Consider the following 26127-nt stretch of genomic DNA (forward strand, 5'->3'; position numbering starts at 1 on the left):
ACTGTTCTTGGGGTGTTGCCAAATCAGAAGAAGGCTCGGGAGAATCAGGCCTTGCCGGCCCCTCCTCCTACATTTGGGTGGGTGCCAGGTAGGGAGAGGGCCCAAGAGAAGGAGGCCTTGCCAGGTCTTCTCCCTCACTTTCTGAATCATCCGAGTCCAGGAGTCCGGGTCCAGGAACCTGGGTCACAACACTATCCCTCACCGCAGGGCCCTTCCCCCGGGGCTGACGATCGGGATGTGGTCGGGCTGGGTTCTGCTCATGGAAGGCCTGCACCAGGTCAGGGGCATGAACGTCAGAGGCATCTACTCAGGAGAAATCAGTCCCGTATCCCTTCCACGTGGTCAAATATTGGAAACAACCCTTCAGCCAGCAGGAGTCTCGTACGCTGTGGACTTCGTATTCCTCCAACCCGTCCTCGGCAACAGTGACGGGTGCTGTTGGGCACTGAAGAGGACTCGGTGTGGCCTCAGGAACCAGAAGGGACCAGTGAAAGATGCGGTGGATCCACATGGATCGTGGCAGGGTCAGTCGGTAGGCTACCGGGTTGATGACTGCCTCGACAGGGAACGGGCCGATGAATCGGTGGTCCAACTTCTTTACCGGGCGGTCGGATGGGAGGTGTTTGGTGGAGAGCCACACCCGGTCTCCGATCGCCAGTGGGGGCGTTGCCCGTCGGGAGCAGTTGGCGGACCGTTTGTAGTCCTCCTTTGCCCGATACAGCTGCTGACGTACCAACTGTTGGACCGCATGCAATTCCATCAGGAAGGTCTGCGTTTCGGGAACAGGAGAGTCCGGTGGTGCCAGAGGGAAGAGCCGCGGATGGTACCCCACATTGGCAAAGAACAGGGTCATCTGAGTAGAGGTGTGCTGAGAGTTGTTAAAAGCAAACTCCACCAGGGACAGGTAATCGGCCCAGTTGTCCTGCTGCTGGTTGATGAAGCAACGGAGATACTGTTCCAGGATACCGATGACCTTCTCTGTACCCCCGTCGGTCTCTGGATGGTGCGATGACGACAGACACACCTGCACCTCCAATGCGGCCATCAGGCTCTTCCAGAAGTGAGCTGTGAACTGAACTCCGCAGTCCGAAACCACCCTGTCTGGTAGACCATGGAGGCGGAAGATGTGCTGCAGGAAGAGACGGGCCGTTTTTGCGGCTGTGGGCAGTCCGTGGCATGGGATGAAGTGTGCCATCTTGGTGAGCATGTCCACCACCACCAGCACCGTGGTGAACCCAGAGGACGGCGGCAGGTCCGTCAGGAAGTCCGCCTCCTATTTATAGTCTCTGCAGATGTCACTGCATGACAATTATTCTTTGGCTTTGTCCCAATGCTGCCTCTGCTGGCGCCAGTCACGTCTGTGCAGTCTTGCATCACTCCAAAACTGTTCTTGGGGTGTTGCCAAATCAGAAGAAGGCTCGGGAGAATCAGGCCTTGCCGGCCCCTCCTCCTACATTTGGGTGGGTGCCAGGGAGGGAGAGGGCCCAAGAGAAGCAGGGCTTGCCAGGTCTTCTCCTCACTTTCTGAATCATCCGAGTCCAGGAGTCGGGTCCAGGAACCTGGGTCACAACACTATCCTCACCGCAGGGCCCTTCCCCGGGCTGACGATCGGGATGTGGTCGGGCTGGGTTCTGCTCATGGAAGGCCTGCACCAGGTCAGGGGCATGAACGTCAGAGGCATCTACTCAGGAGAAATCAGTCCCGTATCCCTTCCACGTGGTCAAATATTGGAAACAACCCTTCAGCCAGCAGGAGTCTCGTACGCTGTGGACTTCGTATTCCTCCAACCCGTCCTCGGCAACAGTGACGGGTGCTGTTGGGCACTGAAGAGGACTCGGTGTGGCCTCAGGAACCAGAAGGGACCAGTGAAAGATGCGGTGGATCCGCATGGATCGTGGCAGGGTCAGTCGGTAGGCTACCGGGTTGATGACTGCCTCGACAGGAACGGGCCGATGAATCGGTGGTCCAACTTCTTTACCGGGCGGTCGGATGGGAGGTGTTTGGTGGAGAGCCACACCCGGTCTCCGATCGCCAGTGGGGGGCGTTGCCCGTCGGGAGCAGTTGGCGGACCGTTTGTAGTCCTCCTTTGCCCGATTCAGCTGCTGGCGTACCAACTGTTGGACCGCATGCAATTCCATCAGGAAGGTCTGCGTTTGGGAACAGGAGAGTCCGGTGGTGCCAGAGGAAGAGCCGGATGGTACCCACACTGGCAAAGAACGGGGTCATCTGAGTAGAGGTGTGCTGAGAGTTGTTAAAAGCAAACTCTGCCAGGGACAGGTAATCGGCCCAGTTGTCCTGTTGCTGGTTGATGAAGCAACGGAGATGCTGTTCCGGGATACCGATGACCTTCTCTGTACCCCCGTCGGTCTCCGGATGGTGCGATGACGACAGACACACCTGCACCTCCAACGCGGCCATCAGGCTCTTCCAGAAGTGAGCTGTGAACTGAACTCCGCAGTCCGAAACCACCCTGTCTGGTAGACCATGGAGGCGGAAGATGTGCTGCAGGAAGAGACGGGCCGTTTTTGCGGCTGTGGGCAGTCCGTGGCATGGGATGAAGTGTGCCATCTTGGTGAGCATGTCCACCACCACCAGCACCGTGGTGAACCCAGAGGACGGCGGCAGGTCCGTCAGGAAGTCCATGGAGATCGCCCCCCAGGGTCTGTCGGGTGTTGGCAAGGGCTGGAGGAGCCCGGGAGGGGCCCCCGTGACGTCCTTGGCTTACCGGCACGGTACGCAGGATGTCACATAGGCATGTACATCATGCCGCACTCGGGGCCACCAAAAGGTCTGTGTCACCAGGTGGAGGGTCTTCAAGAACCCAAAATGTCTTGCTGCAGGGTTGTCGTGGCACTGGGTCATGACGAGGGCTCGGAGTGGTCCTGTGGGCACATATAATCACCCCCGAAACTTGAGTAAGTCCTCCTCCAAGGTCCAAGGAGACGCGGGGCCCACCTCCGCTCTCCTTTGCTGCGACCAGGCGTCCTGACGCTGCGCCTCTCGCACCTGGGCCCGCAAGTCCACTGGTTCCCGTGCTGTGGCCAAGGCTTCTGCCGGCAGCACTGTCCGTGGAGGAAGGGGGTCCTTGGCGCAGAGGTACTCTGGCTAGCGGGACAGGGCATCTGCCCTCCGGTTGTGACCGCTGGGAATGTAGGTCACGCGGAAGTTGAACCGGGCGAAAAACAACGACCACTGGATCTGCCGCTGGTTCAACTTCCGAGCTGTGGTGAGGTGCTCGAGATTCCGATGGTCCGTTCGGACCTCCACCTGATGTCGGGCCCCCTCCAGATGGTATCGCCAAGCCTCGAATGCAGCCTTGATAGCCAGCAACTCTTTTTCCCAGATGGTGTAGTTGCGCTCGGAAGGATTGAGTTTTCGGGAGTAGTAAGCGCAGGGAAAAAGTGTGCCGCCATTCGTCGGAGCCTGTAGCAGCACCGCTCCCAGAGCCACATTGGACGCGTCCGTCTCCACCACAAAAGGCCGGAGCGGGTTGGGATGTCTCAGGACGGGTTCCGTGACAAAGGCTTTCTTGAGGGCTGTGAATGCTTCTTGCTGCGGGGGACCCCACCGGAACGCAACCTTCTTCCTGAGGAGCTGGGTAAGTGGAGCCGTCAGTGTGGCGAAGCCCGGGATGAAGGTCCGGTAGTAGTTGGCGAAGACCAGCAGGCGCTGAACATCCTTCACCCGATGTGGGGCTTCCCAGCTACACAAAGCTTCTACTTTGCGTGGGTCCATGGCTATGCCCTCGGGCGAGATGATATGCCCGAGGAATTCTATGGAAGTCTGGAAGAAGACGCATTTCTCCAGCTTCGCATTGAGTTGTTGCTCCTGCAAGCATTGCAGAACCAGACCGACGTGTCGAAGGTGGCTTTCCCTGGACCGGGAGTAAATCAGGATGTCATTCAGGTAGATCACAATGAACCGATCCAACATGTCTCGGAACATGTCGTTCATGAAGTGCTGGAAAACGGTGGGAGTGTTGGTCAACCCAAATGGTATGACAGTGTATTCGTAGTGTCCGTATCGGGTGCCGAATGCCGTCTTCCATTCGTCTCCTTCTCGCATCCGCACCAGGTTGTAGGCCACCCGGAGATCGAGCTTGGTGAAGATTGTGGCCTCCCGCAACCTCTCCAGCAGCTCCAGGATGAGCGGCAGGGGGTAGCGATTCCGCACCGTAATGGCGTTTAGCCAGCGGTAATCACAGCACAGGCGCAAGTCCCCTGTCTTCTTCACGAAGAAGACCGGGGCCGAGAGAGGGGACTTTGAAGGCCGGATGAACCCTCGGGCCAGATTTTTGTCCAGGAAGTCCCTGAGGGTGGCCAACTCGGGCTCCGACATGGAATACAGGCGTCCCACAGGCAGTGGTGCGTTGTGCAGAAGATCCACGGGGCAATCGTAGGGCTGATGCGGGGGTAGTCGGTCCGCCTCCTTCTCGCTGAACACGTCGGCGAAGTCCGTCAGCTCTGGAGGCAAGGTGATGGCAGCGGTGGGGAAGTTCTGGCCGGCACAAGTGTGGCGGATGTGGTCGACGCACTGCAGACTCGGGAAAGAGATGGCATTCCGTGACCAGGCCACCTGAGGATCGTGCGTCCGAAGCCAGGCCAACCCAAGGACCAAGGGAAAATGAAGGTCCGCTGTGACATAAAACTGGATCACCTCCTCATGGTCCCAATAGCCAGATGCAAAGGCTGGGTGGTGAATTTAATGGGGCCGGACACTAGTTCTCGTCCATCAATTGTCTCTACCCGCATCGGAGGGTCCACCGGAACCACGGGGACTGCAAACTGGGTCACAAAGGCCTGGTCCATAAAGTTTGTTGTGGCCCCTGAGTCCACCAGCGCATGTGCCGGGAGCCTGTCCGACTGGTTCCCCAACCATATCCGTGTGTCCAGAATCAGATGCCGAGGGGGCCCAGAGTCTACTTTCGCAACGTCCAGTGGGGGCTTAATACGTGCCCGACCTAGGGTTTCCCCGAGGTCGGGCCTGCTCTGTTTCCCGATTGATCACGATGTGATTCAGGGACTGGCGTGCGTGCCCCACTTCGCTTTCTGGGGCAAGAAGCGGCAAAGTGGCCGGGCTCCCCACAGTACAGGCACAATCCCCCTTGGTGCCTCCGGTTCTGCTCCTGGGCTGTCAGGCGAGGTCTGGCTGCTCCCAACTCCATGGGCTCTTCTGCAACGGTTACAAAACGTGGGGCGACCCGGGGTGCTGGTGGCGCAGGAAGCGGAGATGCAGATGTCGACGGCGGGTCCTGGGGGCGCGATGGGACGGTCGCCGTTGCAGACAGGCATTGAGGTGGAGACAAAGGGGCACCAAGTTGTCGAGGGTCCGCGGCGCCTCCACCCGGGCCAGCTCGTCTTGCAGTTCCTCTGAGAGTCCCTCCTGGAATGCATCCACCAGTGCTGCATCATTCCAGTCAGAGTCCTGGTACAAAAGACGAAATTCGGCGATGTACTCCTGCAGGGGGTGTTTCCCTTGACAGAGTTCCTTAAGGCGCCTGGTTGCCATCAGCGTCCGAACGGGGTCCTCGTACATGATGCGCAGGTGCTGCCAAAAACGCTGTTGGTTCGCCAGCAAGGGGCTGTCCTGGAGCAAGAGGGGCATGGCCCATCGGGCAGCCAAGCCGGAAAGAAGGTTAATCACGAAGGCCACCTTAGCCCGGTCGTCTGGGAAATCCTCTGACCGCATAGCCATGTAGAGCTGGCACTGTCCCAAGAAGGTCGGGAACATCTCAGGCTGCCCAGAAAACTTATCCGGCACGGTTATTGGGCACTTGCAACAAGGAGGAGGAGTGGGAGGACGGTGGGAGAGGCTGCAGGCACATTCCCGTCAGAAAGTTGGCCTGCCAAGTGAGCCACTTGCTGCTGGAGCTGTTGATTAGCCGCTTGTAGCTGCTGTACCTGCTGCTGTACCTGCTGCTGGTCCATCTTTGGTGGAAGATGTTTTACTTGGGGTCTTGGACAAAATGTTCTGTTTCCCTCCCCCAATACTCCCAACAAAGATTCAGTCAAAGGCCTTCTCTTCTAATTTAATTACATAGATAAATGTCCTGGCCATGTCTACCCACGGGTCTGCCAAGTCTCTGGAGATAATGAGGAAATTATAGATAAGGCCAGAATTACTCACAAATATATTCTTCCCTCCATTTATACAGTTTGCCCACGCAAATTCATTGCTTTGTCCAAGACAAAAAACCAGGAAGTCCCGCCTCCTATTTATAGTCCCTGCAGATGTCACTGCATGACCATTATTCTTTGGCTTTGTCCCAATGCTTCCTCTGCTGCGCGCGCCGGTCACGTCTGCACAGTCTTGCATCACTCCAAAACTGTTCTTGGGGCATTGCCAAATCAGAAGAAGGCTCGGGAGAATCAGGCCTTGCCGGCCCCTCCTCCTCCCTTTGGGTGGGTGCCAGGGAGGGAGAGGGCCCAAGAGAAGGAAGCCTTGCCAGGTCTTCTCCCTCACTTTCTGAATCATCCGAGTCCAGGAGTCCGGGTCCAGGAACCTGGGTCACAACACTGAGACTTGGGACTGGTCCAAGGTCAATCAGCTGGCTTTGTGCCTAAGTCAGGATTAGAAGTCATGGTCTCTCTTTTTTTTTTTTTGTCTGATGCTTTAACCGTTACATCAAATAAGCTTCTGATACAACTATTAGTGGGATTCATAATTGATTGAATGACTGCACCTATGCAGGAAATGTCTCTGCATCAAATTGGGCAATATTGAGCAGAGTACTATTAATTAATCAGAATAGAGCTGGAAGGAACCTTGTAGGTCTTCTAGTCCAATCACCATTGCAGATAAGTGGCTTTCCAGTCCCAAAGGTGCTTTTTTTCAAGAGGCAACTGGACTCTGTTTTTTCTTTGAAGACATTTCGCTTCTCATCCTGAGAAGCGAAATGTCTTCAAAGAAAAATCAGAAAATCCAGTTGCCTCTTAAAAAAAGCACCTTTGGGAGAACCATTACCTGGATGACTGAGAATCTCCATAGACATTTGGCTTTGTCCAGTCTTTTCTTAAAAACCTCCAGTGATGAAGCACCGACAACGTCTGAAAGCAAGCTGTTCCACCGGTTAATTTGCTATTCATTTTTTAAAAATTCATTGTTAGGATAATTATCAGGTTCGCAGATGACAGAAACCCAAGGATGCTTTAGAAAGGAAAGAGAAGATTTAAAAAGAACTTGACAGGCTAGAGGAGTGGGTTGAAACAATGAAATTCAATGGGGGGACACAAAGTCCTGCCTTGGAAAGGGGGAAAAAACACCCCCAAATATAGGATGAGGGAGACTGGCTTTGCAGTGCATACAAAAAGATCTGGTTGGTCAGTCACAAATTGAACATACATTTGCCTGTCTATCATGTTTCTACGCTGACACAATTAAAATTCCACTCAGGAGCTTGCACAGAAACAAAAATGCTGCTTTGGAAGGTATTAATAGGAATATCATGGATTCAAGTCCACAAGAAAAACTTATTTTACTCTGGAGGAATTATTAAAGGCACCGGTTGTGCTTAGCCTGCAGGAAAAGAGAGGTATGGTGGCAGCCTTCCTATGTCTAAAGGAGTATGAATTGTTCTCTATAGAGAAAAAAAATGAAGTAGGGAGCTAGCGGGCAACAATTAGAACAAAATAGATTCAGATTAGAGATTAGGAAGAATGTTCTGGCAATAAAAGCTGTTAACTGGTGCAACCTGTTGTCTATATGTTTCCAACATAATAAATATTTCCTCTCTTCTCTGGAAGTTTTCAAATAGGCTGGGTAGCCATTTGTATGAAATGTATAATAGAATATCAGAGTTGGAAGTGACCTTGGAGGTCTTCTAGTCCAACCCCCTGCTTAGGTAGGAGACTTCAGACAAATGGTTATCCAACATCTTCTTAAAAACTTCCAGTGTTGGGGCATTCACAACTTCTGGAGGCAAGTTTTTCCACTGATTAATTGCTCTGTCAGAAAATTTCTTCTTAGTTCTAAGTTGTTTCTCTCCTTGATTAGTTTCCACCCATTGCTTTTTGTCCTGTCCTCAGGTACTTTTAGCATGTGTTTAGCAAATTGTGCACTCAAAAGTGGATTGGACTAGATGACCTCTGAAGTACCTTCAACTTTGTAGTTCTTTAAAATATGACTTGAGACAAATCAGTTTGTCCTCTTCTGTCAAAACTTCAATGAGGCAAAAAGAAAAAAGACCATTAATTTATTGTGATGGAGTCTATATGGGGCTACCTTTGAAAAGTATCTGAAATCTTCAGTTGGTACAAAATAAAGTTAAGTGTGACAACTTGGGTGCCCAAGGATGTTTCATATAACAACTCTACTGTGCTAGTTGCGTTGGGTGCTGGTTTGCTTCCAGATCCACTTCACGCTGTTGATTATGACTTTTAAAACCATACATGTCATAGGGCCAGGCTATCTGTGAAACTGCTTTTACCCTATTATATTGGCCCATCCCACCTGATCAGCAGGGAGAATATGTTATTAAGTTCATCAATTAAACCATTTTGATTGGTGGGATCCAGGAAGAGAGCCCTCTCTATGGTTGCCCAGTCCTTTGGAACATTATCTCTCCCAGAAGTAAGATGGACCCTCACTCTTCTAGCCTTTTAGAAACATCTGAAGATCTGGCTCTGCTGAGAGGTAGCTGTATGGTTGGTTAGCACCTTGAAAAGCCCTTCTCCACTGTTTTAACTTTGAACTTTATTCCTCTATTATTATTATTATTATTATTATTATTATTATTATTATTATTATTATTATTATTATTATTATTAATTATTAATTGAATTTTTATATATAATCTGTGAGTGACTGAGATGGATGGCTTGTAAATTTGATAAATTAAAAATAATCCAATGATGAAAAAGGCACAATTTTCAGCCCATGTCACTAACAATTCCCTTCGTCTGCTACGAATATATATATACACACACCTGCGAAAGGTATTAATATAACTGATATCTGGCTATGTAAATGGTGGCTGTTGATCTGTTGCCATATTGATCAAGCTGATAATATGAGACTCTTCAATCCACTTGTATCTTTCTTCATGGAAGGAAGGCGAGCAACACTGTCCTTGTCAAAACCAGGAAAGTTCAATATGTGCTGTCAGCAAGCTCCACCAGATACTAGAGGAGCTGGCATTGGGGATGAATAATCACGATTACTCTCTGAGTCTTGCTCAAAAGCTGGTAGATAAGACCTAACAACTTTCACTCAGATTAATTTTTCTCCTGCTCATTGAAAAGCATTAAACAAATGAAATAACTAATGAAGAAAAACATCAGTAATGTCAGATAAAGGTAATGTGGTTGAATAAAAACAAGCTGTTGTGCCAGCGATCAGAAAGCGTGACAGGAAATTGCACAGAAACAGGTATCTCAAAATGATGCAGAGCTTACTAAGAGTTCATTTCCTTCCCTTTTGCCTTCCTTTTGTCTTCAGTCAATACATAAAAAATAATAATAATGCCAGGACAGTTGGAAAACATCAGTCTTTGTCACTGGGTTTTTCAGAAGGGCCTATTATAAAAGTTGAATATTACTGTCCTGCCATGCAGGATCTCCTGCTGTCCCAAATGAGGTATTTATTTATTTATTTATTTTATTTATTTATTTGTCATAACAATATATACAAGCGTTACATAAAAGGTTATAAATATATGAACGTATATATGAGGAGAAATGAGGTACTAAAAACGTGTATATACATAGGGAAAGAAACAGTAGGACAGGAACGGTAGGCACGTTTGTGCTCTTATGCACGCCCCTTTAGAGTCCTCTTAGGAAAGTGGTGAGGTCAACCGTGGACAGTTTTTGAGTGAAACCTTTGGGGTTATGAGAAGAAACCACAGAGTCAGGTAATGCATTCCAAGTATATACAATTCTGTTACAGAAATCGTGTTTTCTGCAATCTAAACTGGAGCAGTTGACATTGAGTTTGAATCTGTTTGTAGCTCTTGTGATATTGTTATTGAAACTAAAAAAGTCATTGACAGGAAGGACATTACAACGGATGATTTTATATGCTAAACCCAGATCCAGTCGAAGGCGACGAAGTTCCAAGTTTTCTAGACCCAAGATATCAAGTCTGGTGGAATAAGGTATTTTATTAGTTTCAGAGGAATGGAGAATTCTTCTCGTAAAATACCTTTGGACACGCTCAACTGTGTTGATGTCAGATATATGGTAAGGGTTCCAGACAGGAGAGCAGTAATCAAGAATTGGCCTAACAAATGTTTTATATGCTCTGGTCAGTAGCGTGTTTTTGAAAAGAAGCTACGTAAAATTAAGTTGACAACTCTTAGAGCCTTCTTAGCTATGTAGTTGCAGTGGGCTTTGGAACTTAAATCGTTAGATGTAAAAACTCCAAGGTCTTTGACAGGGTGGGGTCATCTGAGGCAATGTCCATCAAGCATGTACTTTGTGATTGGGTTCTTTCTTCCAATGTGCAAGACTGAGCATTTACTGGTTGAAATTTGTAGTTGCCAAATTTTAGACCAGGCAGATAGATGATCAAGGTCCTTTTGAATTGTGGATGCATTGTCAGTGGTGTTGAAAAGTTTGACATCATCAGCAAAGAGAACACAGTTACTTGAAATATCAATACAAAGATCATTTATGTATATTATAAAGAGAGTAGGTCCAAGAACGCTGCCTTGAGGAACACCACTCTTGACAGGAACAGGTATCTCAAAATGATGCAGAGCTTACTAAGAGTTCATTTCCTTCCCTTTTGCCTTCCTTTTGTCTTCAGTCAATACATAAAAAATAATAATAATGCCAGGACAGTTGGAAAACATCAGTCTTTGTCACTGGGTTTTTCAGAAGGGCCTATTATAAAAGTTGAATATTACTGTCCTGCCATGCAGGATCTCCTGCTGTCCCAAATGAGGTATTTTATTTATTTATTTATTTATTTATTTATTTGTCATAACAATATATACAAGCGTTACATAAAAGGTTATAAATATATGAACGTATATATGAGGAGAAATGAGGTACTAAAAACGTGTATATACATAGGGAAAGAAACAGTAGGACAGGAACGGTAGGCACGTTTGTGCTCTTATGCACGCCCCTTTAGAGTCCTCTTAGGAAAGTGGTGAGGTCAACCGTGGACAGTTTTTGAGTGAAACCTTTGGGGTTATGAGAAGAAACCACAGAGTCAGGTAATGCATTCCAAGTATATACAATTCTGTTACAGAAATCGTGTTTTCTGCAATCTAAACTGGAGCAGTTGACATTGAGTTTGAATCTGTTTGTAGCTCTTGTGATATTGTTATTGAAACTAAAAAGTCATTGACAGGAAGGACATTACAACGGATGATTTTATATGCTAAACCCAGATCCAGTCAAGGCGACGAAGTTCCAAGTTTTCTAGACCCAAGATATCAAGTCTGGTGGAATAAGGTATTTTATTAGTTTCAGAGGAATGGAGAATTCTTCTCGTAAAATACCTTTGGACACGCTCAACTGTGTTGATGTCAGATATATGGTAAGGGTTCCAGACAGGAGAGCAGTAATCAAGAATTGGCCTAACAAATGTTTTATATGCTCTGGTCAGTAGCGTGGTGTTTTTTGAAAAGAAGCTACGTAAAATTAAGTTGACAACTCTTAGAGCCTTCTTAGCTATGTAGTTGCAGTGGGCTTTGGAACTTAAATCGTTAGATGTAAAAACTCCAAGGTCTTTGACAGGGTGGGGTCATCTGCGAGGCAATGTCCATCAAGCATGTACTTTGTGATTGGGTTCTTTCTTCCAATGTGCAAGACTGAGCATTTACTGGTTGAAATTTGTAGTTGCCAAATTTTAGACCAGGCAGATAGATGATCAAGGTCCTTTTGAATTGTGGATGCATTGTCAGTGGTGTTGAAAAGTTTGACATCATCAGCAAAGAGAACACAGTTACTTGAAATATCAATACAAAGATCATTTATATATATTATAAAGAGAGTAGGTCCAAGAACGCTGCCTTGAGGAACACCACTCTTGACAGGAACAGGATTTGAAAGAGCATTACCAATTTTAACTATTTGTTGTCTGTTTGACAAAAAAGCAGATATCCAGTGGTGTAAGGGTCCTGAAATGCCATAGGATTTTAATTTTAGGAGAAGTTTATCATGTACTACTGAGTCAAAAGCTTTGCAGAAGTCTATGTATATTGCATCTATTGATTTACCTAGATCAAGATTAGTAGTCCATAGGTTTTTACAGTAGAGAAGTTGTAGATTGCATGATAATTTTTTCCTGAAGCCAAATTGTTTATTTGAGAGAAGGTTGTGCATTTCTAAGTGTAAGGTAATGGATTGGTTGATGATGGATTCCATAACCTTGCAGGCGACGCAACATAGGGAGATAGGTCTATAATTATCAACTAAGCTGGGGTCGCCTTTTCTGAAAACTGGAATGACTGTGGCTAGCGACCAGAGACTGGGAAGGGAACTGGTTCTAAAGGCTATATTAAAGATTATACTTAGGGGTTCTGCTAGATTACTAGAGAGTTTTTTTTAAAAGTAAGCACAAAGACCATCAGGTCCAATGGATAGAGATGGCTTCAATTTACTTAGAGCTTTATCAACATTTTCTTCTGTAAAATCAACAATTGTTAAGTTGTCATGCTCATTGATTGTACAAATTTGGAATGTTGGATGAGTGCCATCACTGTTGACAAAAACTGATGCAAAGAATTTATTAAAGAGGTTTGCTCTAGATTCTTCATCATTGTATTCATTGCCATCAGGATCTTTTAGAGGTGGCATGCGTCTAGAGTTTTTAAGCTTGTTGTTGACAAAATTATAGAAGGCACGATTGAATTTGTGCAGAAGATCCTCTTCTTGCTTGGTGTGGTAATTTGTGCATTCAGTTTTATTTGGTTGCATATAGTTCTGTAGCGTTTTTAAAATTAGCTACATAGCCCTTTTGTTTCTTTTCCAGAGGATCTTTTTAGATTGAAGCTTTTTATTGATATGGGTAGTTTGCTTTTCCTAATCTTGATGGTAGTTAGTGGTACATATAGTTCGATGACTCTGTTGATTTCAGTAGAAAAACTCTATAGTGGTCTTCAGCAGTTATACAGGTTGAGAACAGATTTTGCCAGTCTAGAAATGAAAGATCATTGTTTATAGAGTCATAATTGGCTTTTTTGAAGTTGTAAATGGGAATGCTATTGATATGATGGTTTAAGTCACAACGTATATTAAGATGGAAGTCAATCATGCAATGATCACTGTTGGAAAAGGGTTCTCTTATTTGTAGTCCATAAATGGTATTGTTATTGTTGCAGAAGATGAGGTCAAGGCAGTTGTTTAGTCTTGTATTATTGGTTACAAGTTGTTCAAGACCTAGGTTAGTAACAGCGTTGTATATTGTTGTGTGGATTGGATCAGTTGTACTTTCGTTAGTTATCCAGTTGATGAGAGGTAAATTTAGGTCACCCAGGAAGATGAGTGGATATGGGCAAGAGGCAGCCCAAGTTAGTAATGAGGTTAAAATATTAGCATGAGTAATATCGTAGTCGGGGCTCTGTAGCATAGAATGAATCGAAGTGCGGTATTAGATGATAGATCACATACAATAGTTTCAGGAAGAGAAAGTTTGTGGGCAACTTGTATGTTTTTAGATTAAGTGACTTTTATAGAAAATAGCCACTCCACCACCTCTTCGGTTTTCACGATCTGAACGGTGAACTTGATATTCTTTGTTTAAAATGATGGAATCAGGGATGGAAGAGATTAGCCATGTTTCGCAAATAAATATAATGTCAAATGTACCACTGTTTAGCAGGAGGATAAATTCAGGTAATTTGTTAAGAATACTTCTTGCATTCATCAATTTACATTTAAAATCTGTAGAAAGAGGTGTTAAAGAGGTAAGAGGCGTGCATACCTAGTTTTGAATGTTAGTTGGTTGAGGGATATGTATAACTGGTGGTTGTATTGGAGGTTGGATGGGTGGATGGAAGTTTTGGGTAGTGAGTGCTTGGATGTTGGGTACTAGACTGTTTGTTGATAAGGTTTGTTGGATGGATGGTTGAAAGGCTGGTTGGAAGGTTGGTTGGATGGATGAACGGATGGCTGGTTGAATAGTTTGTTGGATAGCTGTACGGATGGCTGGTTGAATGGTTTGTTCGATGGCTGATTGGATGACAGTTTCGATGGATGGTTGGCTGATGGGTACTTGATTGGTCGTTGGGATGGCTGGTTGGATGTTATGGGTGATGGGGGGATTGGTGGTGAATTTTTGATTGAAGGATTTAATTTTAATGCAATTGGCACGGTAATCAATATATAGGTTTGATTCACCATTATCTTGTCTTCGTAGAGGCACCTTCTTCTTTCTCTTTGTCAGTTGTGATGTTGGCAGGACTATTTTATGGTCCTGAAATAGCTCTTAGTCAGTATATCAGATGTTGATCCTAGATTCTTTCTTTTCTTATAAAAACCATGTCTTTTACAACGGAGGAATATATATATATATATTCTTTTGTCAACAATGCTCCATCTCACAGTGGATTTAACTCCTGGCCTCATGGACATGATTCTGTGCTTTCAGTGGGATTGCCCTATCTGTGATCTTCCCAAACTTTGCAAAAAAGGATTTATCCGTTGAGTTTACCTGTGTTTTAAAAGGACCTAATGGTAGTATCTTAGTAGTGAGTCAAAAATAACAAATGCAGTTTATCTTTAGTTCCATTTTTCAGTCACTCAACCTTTAGAATCTGGCTACAATTACATGGAACTAATAGTCTGTATTTGTGTGTGTGTATGTGTGACTAAATAAATGTAGGTCCTGATACACTGATTTTTAAAAATCTCCAATGAACAAACACTGTCTCTTCCTATCTCTTCTTTTAAACAACTGGTCCAGCTGCTGAAACAGAATTTTTCCACGTCGCAGCCTTCAGCTGCTTCTCCCATGTATAAACTGCTGGAAATAAAAGTGAATTGAGAAATCCCTGTCCTGATTTTGATTTCTTCCATTTTAGCCTCACTGATAGACAAGTGTTCTATCCAGAGTTTGGTTAATATGAACTGTGATTTCTGGACTCCCCTGCTTCTATTCCTTCCCATCCATACCCGGAGATCAGAAATACCAGTTGTTTCATGGGTCAGGACAAATTACAAACAACAACAATAAAAAAAAAAGGAAACCAGCTTGCTATTCTTCCTGTCACTTGGGCTAGAAGGGTGACGTGGCAGAAATCAGGTAAATTTCACAATTCAATTCAATTCAAACCTTTATTGTCAATGCACAACATGTGTACAATGAGATTGGATGAACCTCCCTCAGTGGAGCCCCCCCAAAAAACACAAAATACAATCTCAATAACACATAAGTGAAAGAAAGAAAAAAACCCAAACCCAATAGATCATACTAACAGACAATTCTATATACATATATGTGCAGAACATTACATTATATTATATTGCACCAATGTAGACATGTTATACATTGTGCTGGCCCTGCAAGTCTATCACACTAAATAGTTATGGTGTTATGTTGCATTCAGAAGTCTGACAGCCCATGGATAGGAGCTATTTTTCAGACTGTTTGTTCACTTGGCTATGCTTCTATATCTCCTGCCTGATGGTTGGAGAGTAAAGAAGTGATGACCAGGGTGTGAATCAGGGCTGGGTTCCATTTATCTACTAGTGGTTTGCAACGGGAGCACACATGCGCACTCACTTTGCTCATGCACACACTTCTGCTCATGCGTAGATCATCAGTGATAACGTCGGGGCAGGTGGGCGGAGCCTCCCATTGCCATTACTACCGGTTTGCAAGAACCGGACCGGACTGGGAGCAACCCACCACTGGTGTGAATCATCCCTAAATATTTTACTCACCCTACTAAGACATTGAGTCCTAGCAAGTTCATCTAGTCTGATATTTTGTGCTGTGCTCATCATCCTTTGTAATGTCTTTCTATCTGTGGCTGTCAAATCAGCATACCATACCGTAACGTATATATGTGTGAGGATGTTGAGGAGGGACTCCAGCAGGAGATTGGATCCTGGGACAAGTATATTCGCCTTCATTCATGATCTTTAGCATCTTTTTTCCCCTCACTTCAATTGCTGGGAAATTGTTGTGAAAAGGATGGAGTGTCTATTGCCATGAAATAGAAGCCTGGGGTGAGTACTCATCAGTGTGGGTTAAGCAATGTTTCATGATTTAATTTTTGACTGCTAAAAGGAAATCCTTCAATTGAAATTCACCACCAAACATGAGTTGTTTATCATGATGAGTGTGTTGATACAAGTGCTTTGAATTGCTAGGCCAAACAATGTAAAGATGATGAACTGGGAAGAGCTGATTTGTGTGATCAAGAGTGAAGTGGATGACATGTGACAATAATGGATGGGTTGATGAGAAAGGTTGATGTACTGATGAAGGAGAAGCAGTGGGTCACTCCAAGGAAAATTTGCTGTCAAATCTGGCATTTCTTAGGAATGTGTGGGTCATGTTATTGATCCTCTTTAATATTAGAAGGTTTTTGTAAGATGAATTCCATGCATACAATCTAGATATGGCACTTGACACTTGAAGAATTGAATGACTACCTTTGTGGGTATCTCTGAGTCAAACGAAGAGCTGGTAAGGAGGGTTAAAATCTGTTTAAAGAAGTAAAGTGTGAAGGGTATTTTTGTTTTTAATAAACATATTCATTGATGGCTGAAGTTTTTAGCAAAGGGTGGTGATTTTGTGGAAAACTAAGTATAGATAATGAGAGCTCATTTCATAGATTATTTTCCTTGGTTTGTTTATGAAAATATTCCTATAGTATAAATTAAAGCTATGGGAATAGGAGATACTATTTTTCATTCAAGCCTCATAATCAAAACTTTTTCCAGTTTGGTAAATGGCCAGAATTCCTGAACAAGATTACATAGCTTGCTTTATTCTTTCAAGGCATAGTTTTTCAAAGATACATAAGCTATCTCTCCTCATTTGTATTATAACTATGTTTATTTACTAATGTTGCTATCAACATTTTCAGAAGTATTCCATTTTTTAAAATATTTTTATGTTAAATAACCAATAGTGTCTACTGATCTTTGAGCTTTCCACTTGATGGAATGCATAATATACAAGGAAATGTAAACAAAATTGTGCCAATTTCTTTTTTTTTTCTTTTTTGCACTTTGGATATACTGTACATCTGAAGTGAGATTTTCACTGCTCAAAGCAAAATATGAAACCTGTGCTTCCCAACGATTAGATCAATCGATCTCACTTTATAATTAATATCAGCATATCAGTTTCCCTTGCACCTGGATGAAACTGTCTATCTAGACCCGTTCCAGTCCGGTTTCCAGCCCGGTTACAGCACTGAGACGGCTTTGGTCGCATTGGTGGATGATCTCTGGAGGGCCAGGGATAGGGGTTGTTCCTCTGCCCTGGTCCTATTAGACCTCTCAGCGGCTTTTGATACCATCGACCATGGTATCCTGCTGCGCCGGTTGGAGGGATTGGGAGTGAGAGGCACTGTTTATCGGTGGTTCTCCTCCTATCTCTCCGACTGGTCGCAGACGGTGTTGACGGGGGGGCAGAGGTCGACCCCGAGGCGCCTCACTTGTGGGGTGCCACGGGGTCGATTCTCTCGCCCCTTCTGTTCAACATCTATATGAAGCCGCTGGGTGAGATCATCAGTGGTTTCGGTGTGAGGTACCAGCTGTACGCGGATGACACCCAGCTGTACTTTTCCACACCGGGCCACCCCAACGAAGCCATTGAAGTGCTGTCCTGGTGTTTGGAAGCCGTACGGGTCTGGATGGGGAGAAACAGGCTCAAGCTCAATCCCTCCAAGACGGAGTGGCTGTGGATGCCGGCATCCCGGTACAGTCAGCTGAGTCCACGGCTGACTGTTGGGAGCGAGTCATTGGCCCCGATGGAGAGGGTGCACAACTTGGGCGTTCTCCTGGATGAACGGCTGTCTTTTGAAGATCATTTGACGGCCGTCTCCAGGAGAGCTTTCCACCAGGTTCGCCTGGTGCGCCAGTTGCGCCCCTTTCTAGACCGGGATGCCTTGTGCACAGTCACTCACGCCCTCGTGACATCTCGTCTGGATTACTGCAATGCTCTCTACATGGGGCTCCCCTTGAGGAGCATCCGGAGGCTTCAGTTAGTCCAGAATGCGGCTGCGCGGGTGATAGAGGGAGCCCCTCGTGGCTCCCGTGTGACACCTATCCTGCGCAGACTGCACTGGCTACCTGTGGCCTTCCGGGTGCGCTTCAAGGTTTTGGTGACCATCTTCAAAGTGCTCCATGGCATAGGGCCGGGCTACCTACGGGACCACCTACTGCTACCGAATACCTCTCACCGACCCGTGCGCTCTCACAGAGAGGGACTCCTCAGGGTGCCGTCAGCGAGACAGTGTCGTCTGGCGACACCCAGGGGAAGGGCCTTCTCTGTGGGAGCTCCCGCCCTCTGGAACGAACTCCCCCCAGGACTTCGTCAACTTCCGGACCTCCGAACCTTCCGTCGCGAGCTTAAAACGCATTTATTCATCTGCGCAGGACTGGACTAGATTTTAAATTTATAGGGGTTTTAATTGGTTTTAATATTTATACTATTTTTAATAATTTGGCTTTTAGAATAAGTTTTTTAATGGTTATCTTAATTTGTACATATATGTTTTATTTGCCTGTGAACCGCCCTGAGTCCTCCGGGAGATAGGGCAGTATACAAATACGAATAAATAAATAAATAAATAAATACTTATGCTCTGAATGGTATGAAAGGCACCAGACCCTACTTTTTCCAAGAACACTTTATAGTATTTGTTTTCTTCAATCAAGTTCAAGCTCTAATTTGGGGCTAGAAGTGTGAAAGGAAGAATAACTGTAAATTATTCTTCCACTGTACCACTGGGCTTTTGTCTTAATATCTACATTTTTAGAGAATGATATGTATTGTAATTATTTTCACATATGGGGCCATTTGGAAAGCAAATGTGCAGACCTTATTTTGGCAGGTGTTAGGCACCTGTTTCCTCTTTTGAAAGCTGCTTGGTGTATTTGATTATTAATAGATAAGAGGTGATGATTTGATCTCAAATCACATGAGAAATTGATGTTACAATATAATTCAAACCTGAAAATAGCAGGGAAGATTTTCTGTTGTAAAGCTTAGGCTAAAAAAGAGAATTAATACTTTAAATCATATGGAATTTAATGGTTGTTTGAAGATCTTGAAAGATTGTATTTTGAATTTAATTTGCCTTCAACATATGCTTGGCAATATATATAACCAGAACATGTGTTAATTAAACATTATAGCCTGGCTGTTTTAGCAGCCTCTGAGGTAGATGCAATTTTAGTTCCTTTAAGAGATGCTGTACTTGAATGGAAAGCAACAATTCAGTTTTATAAGGTATTAAAAAGTAAATTGAAAATATTAGCTATATATTTGATATGTGGACAGAAGAACTGGAATACCTAATTTTGGAGAATCAATTCCAGGTATTTTAAAAAAATGTGAACTATGATTATACGATTTGAAAATAAATCTAAGTAATTAGAAAATAGGATTTCTTTGAACCCTTCAAAGAATGTTTAAAAAGACATGGAGGTTATTATTTCATGTTGGCAATGTAATAAATTTGAAAGTAAACTAATAACATTTGGTCTTCAGTTTATAGCTTTTTTTGTTTCAAGTTAACTTGTATATTCTTTTTGAGAAGAAAATTTATATTTAAGGATATCAGTGTGAAGCTGAATTATATTACTAAAATACAGAATCTGTCAAGTTGAAGAGCTCTGGTTTTATTGGAACTTGGATACAACAGAAAGGATAATTGTATGTAACTGGAAAGAAAATCTTTACTCTGATTTGAAGGAATGGCTCAGAATACTGCTTTAATAATATCTATGCTCTAAAAATAAGATAATACATTAAATTATTACATAGTCCACATGCTTAATGACTGAATTAATTTCATATAGCTATATATATATGTATTTATATGCATTTTTCATGTTGTTGTTTAATTTATTTAATAATTATATTTATTTTTTCCTAGCATTACCATTATTCAATGTATAATTGTTGTTTGTACTTCACCCTTTTAACATTTTTTTTTTAAAAAAAAGACTACCTCACCTCCTTTGATGTTTGGAGGAGAGTGAGGGTGATTTCACATTCAAATATTTTATTATTCTGTTGGCTCATATTGTCTTCAAACCCCTATTTCAGAATTCCAGTTTAATTAAGTTATTTCTAAAATCAAACAGACAACTGTAGTTTATGTAGTTTGCTGAATCATTCTATTCTGTCAGTTAATTATCATTTTCTACCATACGCTCCACCATGTTCTCAATATGCATGATTAGGATCTCATAATATAATTCTTTGTAATATTTTTTATAAAAATAATAAGATAATTATGTTAAACTGCAGTGTATCAGTTCCATTTTCAAACCACAATCACTCAATTTGGAATTCCAAAATATACTTAGAATCCAGGAAAAAATGAGATGGAAACTGTTGCAGAATTTATTTATGGTCAGAAAAATGATACATTTCTTTAAATGCATGGATATTAATATTTAGAAACTATATATGGGTAAATAATGTAACCTTGAGATATTAATCTTTTATTCACCAATGAAACCACTTTGGAAATTATGACAAATACTGGTAGATATGCACAGGATTAGGCTTCATAAATTGAAGAAGAAAATTCTTATATTACCTGAATTTACGCTGCAATAACTTATTATGCAATTTTGTTTATATTGTTTTTGTTGTTTTGTTTTAAAATTTTTGTGTACTTTCCCTTTGGTGGTTTCCTGACACAAAATATTGTGTCCATAACATGCATTCGAAGAAGAGATTAAGGGTGTCAGTGCCATAATTTTTATTTAATAATCAACACTGCAATTTGTCCCAACTATTTTGCCTAGCTTTCCTCAACAACCATTTTCCCAAGTTGCATCTAGTGCTTGAATAGATTCTATGAATGTTGGAAAGGGGAGATAATTTTGATAAATTGAAATTTATTGAATTTTTTTCTCCATAATCAGATGGAAATGGGTGGTTAAGAAATGTGAAATATCTGTCAATAAAATAAAATAAAATAAAATAATTCGCTATTCAAGACAAAGCTACAAAGAAAAAAAATCTGTTTTAATATTAGAATGTCACAGTGGGTATTGAGGTTATTTTAAAGACCTTATAATTTACTTAGTCATTCCTCAGATTTGTTTTCTCTGTTATTATCCTCATTGTTAATGTTTTTGCCATGACACTCTTTCCGGTAATAGCAAGAGAGTGAAAGAAGTTCCAGTGAAAATAAAAGTGTATATTTTTTTATACGACCTTGCCTTTTCTTTACTCATGATTATGTTCTGTAATTAATTAAGATGGAGTTTCATTCTGTTATGGTACAATGTTTGCATTTGTTGTGAATGAATAAGGCAATCCTAAACTTCCTGATTCTGAATGACAGTGCTATCATGTGTCATAGCAGTTCTGAACTGATACGGCAATAAATTGAATTCCGGCTAATGGAAAGCCTTTTCCCTTTCATAAAATAACAAACCATTCACTTACTAAATGAACAAATCAGAAGTACTAGTAGGAGCTTTCAGGGGATTTTGGTGGAGGTGTTTAGTGGGTAACCAATTACACATTTTCTCTCTAAATTAAGATCTGTATTTGAATGATCAGAAAGCTTGATCAAGGAACAAGATGCCTTTAATAAGAAGCAAAAGTGAAGATGAATGGACTGGAGTGTGCAGTTGTGATGTGCATGACTTGTTATATGTTTGTCTTCTCTAAAATCAACCCGGCACAAATTGTTATCAATGCAAAGTAGCAGCCCTTGAAGGAAAAGTCAGATAACTATAACAGCATGGAAAACAAGCATTTAGCAATTCATGAAACAGATATTCTATAATAAAAAAAGGATTGGAGAATCAATTCTCTAGAAAGAAGATGGTCAAACAATACAGACCCACTGAATTAGAGTAACAGTAAAAACCCGAAGAGTAAAAGATACTCTATATCACTGGAACTCCAAAACAAGGTTCAGACTCTTGAAGAAGAAACAGACCAAAACCATCATTTAACCTTTTTATGTAAATATGGAACAGGTATATTCCAGTTCCAAGAGTGGGAGAAGAATGGCTAAGACTTCATTGACTTGAAACAGCAGGAGGAAAGATTTAAGGTTGAAAACTGGAATTGATATATACTTACATAAGGCAGGATTTCTGTGTTCTACTGCAGGCTGATTGTGTATGTCATTGGTAAAATAACTGTGTAGCACACGGGTGTCAAGATTGCAACATCATGTTGTCATCACGTGACGTATCACTTTTTTCCTCTTCACTAAACCAGGGATGGGGGTGGCCAACGTGTGATGCGTTCGTCATACTGCTAGACGCTGGTCTGGTCTAGCAGTATTGAACCCTTGACATTTTTGCTGGCCAAATCATGGTGAGGTTGATTAAAAGCATTTGAAGCTGAATCCTGGGAGGATGGAAATGTAAAGCCAGAACTTAAAGATGTAAGGCATTGTAGAAGACGAGGCAAGGTAAAAGATGAGTGTTACTGAAATATGAGGTTGTGCTTAAACCACTTATTGAAAAATGAAAACAAGCACTGTTGCCTAAAAGTCATAGTCTTTATAATCAAATCAGAATAAAAAGTGAAAATGAATGGACTGGAGTCCATTGTCTATATAATTATGAACAAAGTATGTGGACTAAACAAGATGAGTTTGGGCTCTTACTACAGAATAGCAAATATGATTTAATAGCTATAACTGAGACTTGAAGAGATGACTCCTATCACTGAAAAATAGCAATTAAAGGATACAATATATTCAAAAGGAACTAAAGCAATAGAAATGAAGAGAAATTGCACTGTACTTTTATCAGAAATTCAAATAAATGAGCTTGATAAAGTTGTAAAGTTCTATGAAGTAAAATAAAGAGAAAAAAGGAAATCCAGTAATCAGTCTGAGATCAATAATTGGGTAGATTCTCAAATAGTCTGTAAGTAGATTGATCTCTAACATATTGAAAATATAGTGGTAATTATCAAAATTCTGCATAGATTTTTCAAGAATGAATCCTCCCAGACTATTCTAATTTAATTTGTTATTAGATAACTTCCTTGTATATTGTACAATGCTATAGAAATAATATATCTTTGAATTCAGCAAAGGATTTTATGAATTGCCTGGAGAACTGGTAGTGGAAATTTTGAGTAGTTCGGAGAACTGGTATTAAAATTCTGATTGGCTCCACCCCCATCTATTCTCTGCCTCTCAAGTCCCAGCAGATGGGGAGGGAATGGAGATTTCACAGTATCCTTCCCCTGCCACGCCCACCAAGCCACACCCACAGAACCGGTAGTAAAAATAATCGAAACCCACCACTGCCTTAGTATTTCCAGAAAAAAAACGTTTATATAAAAAATTTCAAAGCAAATGAAGGTATGTTCTACATTTTCTAACATGGCCAATGGAAGGGTTGACTGGGCACATTCAGACATTTCTGTTTGAGGAACGGGTAAGAAACCTCTGAATAATCATGCACCATGATAATTTTGTAGCATGATAATCTTGAGTGTCCGTCTGGTAAACTCCCAAGTTTCATTTTTCTCTCCATGTACATGTATATATCTGAACTAGACTGTTGTTTCTCTGTTTCATATCATATATGTGGGTATGTAGGTATATGCATAATTTTGTATTTATTTATTTATTTTGTCATGTTTATGTAGTGTATATTGGAGGTGGTTAGCCTTTGAGAGCTGTATGCAATGAAATTTCATTTTAATGTAATGCCTATTAGTGTACATTTAAAATGACAATAAAGTTATTCTAAGTCTAAGTCTAATTATTTTTTCCCTTCAGTTTGTATTTTCTGTGGTGATGAAGCTTTGTGGGACATCTAATAATTATTCCTTAGGCACTGCAGTCACTTTAAACTGCAAATCAAGTTCTAAAAAAAAAGTAGAAAAGAGAATCTGTTTGTCACCAGAATCCAGCTTTAAATCTGCACAAGAATAAACAATAAGGTACATCTCCAGCATCTTGCTTCAATAGAGCAGCAGATGTGAACTGCGTTAATGAGTAGTAAATCAACAGTTTATAAATGGCAGGAGTAGAAATAAACTGCCCATTACCTTTCTTCTTTCAAAAAAAATGTTTTGCTAGGAGGAAAATGTTCTTCCTTCATAAAGATGTCATTACTCTTATTGACTATAAACGGCTGCCATTGGAAACATTGTCCATTTGTCTTCCTTTCTGCAGGATAACTTTGTCTATGAAGAAATTCATCACTTTCCCCTGTAGCTGTGACTCAAACAGTGCTTCAATTGATCCAAAATCTTTTCTTCTGCAGCAACATATCCTAAACGTATCAGCTCACAGGAAACATTTATTCGCCCATGCTGGTGTGAGCTTTGTGTAGTGTTTCATCGTTTTTTGAGTAGGTTCTTTTCTTCTCGTATGTTACCATAAACGTCAGTTGTAGCCACAGTTAGAAAGCTAGTTGTCTGCATTGCAAGCTATGGAGAGCTATCCAAAAATTCAAGGCAATGCTGATTGCTTTCCTGGTCCCTTTTTTATGTTGGTGACAGCTGAACCCTTTAGATTTTGGAAAAATCTCATTGGCACCATTCCTGCAATATGTTTCATTGGGCCGATTAGGGAGTGAATGTTTTATGGGAACACCAAAAAGGAGTCAGTTGACCCAGTCCAGTAACCTGCAGGGAGCTAAATTGAACAAAAGAGACCCTATCATGCAGAGGGTTAATGAACTCTCTCAAGTCAGCTGTATTGTGCAAATACAGCCCAGTCAATTGACCTATTTTGCATACCTTTCCAGAAAAAAGGCTGGAAAACAGTAGCTATATAAATAGGTTTCTTTTCATGTTTGACATTCTTTTCACTACTGTCTTCATTAGAGAACATATTGCCAAGACCCGAGAGCATGCAACATGCCTCACACACACACACAGACTGGTTAAAGTGACAACTCATCCCATTTCTGCCAGTCTGACCAGTGGAAAATTAATGAGGTAATAAAGCCTTGCCAGGAATCTCTGCTGTTTTCAGAATACCAGGCAGTTCCTGGATAAAATGGGGAGGAACTTATTTCTCCAACAGGTGATTTCCTCTTCCCCCCACCATCCAGTTAGCACAAGTATGTTCTACTGGATTAAGTCTACTGTGGGGACAGGTCCAGTGATTCTGTGAAATAGGTTTGCCTTCCAATAAGTTATCATTCAGCATATCATTTGAGATAGAGTACTGTCTTGAATCTTGATACACCATTAAAATTGCTTATATATTTGTTTTCTGTGAGATAATTTCTGGTTGCACTATAAGTCTGCCTATACAAGCTTTTCAGAAAATTGGAATCTGAAGAGAAACATTGTAGAGCTTTGTAATTGCCAGCTGGAGAGTACAGAAAATTCAGATGTGTCGTGAACTGGACTCAGTTTTTTTCCATTTTTTTTTAATCACAAAAGGTAAACGTTGGAAATGTCATCAGATACCCGGTTCATATTACCAAATGTGGTGGACGTGCGTAGAAGCTAAAAGATACTGGACTAGAATCCACACATGGTTGGAAAAAATGATAAAAAAACACATAGACTTTAAACCAGAGGTTTTTTTTTAATCGGGGATCATACCTGAAACCTACAATAGAGAACTGAAATATTTGATTGTGAAAGTTGTAACAGCAGCCAGGATTGTGTTTGCTAAAAACTGGAAAAATGAAAAAATATCAATGCAAGATGAAATTATTAAGAAAATAATGGAATGTGCAAAAATGAATAAATTGACATTTGAAATTAGAGAGCAGGAAGATAAACAATATTATAAATTATGAGATTCATTTTATCAATGGTTAGAGAAAAAATATGTTAATGAAGTTTGAGAGAGATTTTTATAATGGAAGAATTGTTGAAATACATACTGATTTAAGATGATGAAATGAATGATGTAATATGTTTAACATAAAACTTAGAATACTTTACATGAAATGAGGGAAGAAATACTTATAGTTAATTAAATGATTAATTGACCAAAATATTTGGATATATATCAGATTGATAAAACGTAAAACTAGATAAATCATATGTATGTTATATGCTGAAATTGCACAAAAG

Source organism: Ahaetulla prasina, chromosome 1 (assembly GCF_028640845.1).
Source record: "Ahaetulla prasina isolate Xishuangbanna chromosome 1, ASM2864084v1, whole genome shotgun sequence".
Taxonomy (NCBI): Eukaryota; Metazoa; Chordata; class Lepidosauria; order Squamata; family Colubridae; genus Ahaetulla; species Ahaetulla prasina.